The sequence below is a fragment of the Platalea leucorodia genome (genome assembly GCF_965183815.1).
Source record: "Platalea leucorodia genome assembly, chromosome: W".
NCBI classification, from domain to species: domain Eukaryota; kingdom Metazoa; phylum Chordata; class Aves; order Pelecaniformes; family Threskiornithidae; genus Platalea; species Platalea leucorodia.
Window position 1 is genome coordinate 22,537,413 of NC_138859.1, and position 1,839 is coordinate 22,539,251.

Sequence of the window (1,839 nt, forward strand, 5' to 3'; positions counted from 1 at the left end):
GAACATATTTCTGGTATCTGGAAGCACTAGCAGAAAGTAGTGGCTGTTTTATGCTGCTCATCATTCCCTACAGAATCTTAATGAGATGCAAAATAAAGCAGGCTTCTCATTTCTTTAATATAAAGCATTTTGGATTCTCAGTGTTTTAAAAGAAATAGTACTTCTGAGTACTCAGTGATAGGATTTTGTTTGCAGTTTGACCAAGAGCACAAAAGGCTGTTTGTTTTGTATCAAGTAAACAATTTTTTTTTTCCCTTGTAATGACTAACTGACTTAAGAAATTGGGACATATGACATCTTAAGTGATCAGAGCAAGCTTATAAAGCAGTGCTTTTCATTGCGGTATAATCTGATAGCCCTGACTGCTGCTATATTAGGTGTATTTAGTGAGCTTGGTATTTGGTGAGCCATGCAAATACAATAGAAAGTCTCTCTTTAGTTGTCTGATGAGAACTGCATCAAGTAGTATGGAATTAAATGCCAGTTTTGAGCTCAAAGTTTTGTAATGAACAAGCACAGAGCGGAGTGTTTTCCTCAGCTCTCACCAATAATGCAAGTCCTTTTGACGTACTGAATTTCCTAATAATTCACTGCCTGGTTAAAAAACACTATTGTTCTATGGCTGCTACAAGTCAAGTCCATTATGTGCTGTCATGCATTGTCTTTTAGTATATAATTTAATTAAAATTAAGCATCTAAGTCTCTGTAGCCTCTAACTTTCATCTTTCTGGCTCTTGGAGCAGAACCAAGCTCTGCTATGGGTAGAAGGCTCAGCCTCAGGGTGGCTGCCAGACACCATGCTGAGTTGGGACCTGCCTGAAGTCTGCCAGCAGCCATCTGTATTTCCTTTTTTGTCCCCTTTCAAAGAAAGGGAGGTGTTTTATGCCACAAAAAGGGCTGGACCCCAAAGTCCTTTTCCCAGCTGGGACCTTGAGAATCTTACTGTCAGTAGTGTGTCTGCATTCATACAGAGAGCAGGAAACCATCCTTGTTCTTCTCTTCAGTGCCTGTGCAGATTTGGGGTAAAATGCAGCTCTTAGAGCTGGGTCTGAAGCTCAGTGCTGCTCCTTGTCCCCAGGAGGTGTGTAACTTGTTAGTTGTGCAGCTGAGAGGGGGTGTGAACTTGCCCCAGCAGCTCCTGGGGGGTCTCCAGACCACCGTGCTCCCTTCCCTGGCTGTGGCTTCAGGAAAATTGTGACTGCCACTGTTTTTCACAGTAAGCCTGCTGCTGTGCCATGACAAATCCTTAATCTTGCCCATCAGGGTCAGCTTCCTGGAGGCAGATATTACTCTGTCTTCCTTGCTATTTTTTTTTGTTTGTTTGTAGTCCAGCTAGTTTAAAAAGGGCAATGGTACTGCTTGCCCTTACTGCCATGGCTTAGGTGTGCAACTTAAAAGCATTTGAGAAACTTTAAAAATGAAATGCTAATAGAGGTGAGGTGCCTGCAGGATGGGGTAGTCTGTGGTCGGGGACTGTCAAAACCAGGAATTTTGGATGCTGGTGGGTTTTATTTCAAGTTTTTATTGGGTTTGCCGCCATGTTGGTGCTGCTGGGTTTATTGTGCAAGGCGCTTAAGACAACAACGTTGCCTTCACCTCGAGGGACCCCGTTAGAATGGGGGGAGTCCGTAAGTGAACGCTCTGCCCCCTCCCCCGGTCCCGCGGGGGTGTGGGCTGGGCCGGGCCGGGCCGGCATGGCAGGAGCGCTGCGGCCGGAGCCCCGCTTGGGGGGGGGCGGGGCGGGCTTCCCGCGCCTGCGTGCTGCTCGCCTGCCCCTGCCCGAGCTGGACGCCGTCGCGCGCATGCGCGCACCCCGCGCCGAGAGCCGGCCATGGGATT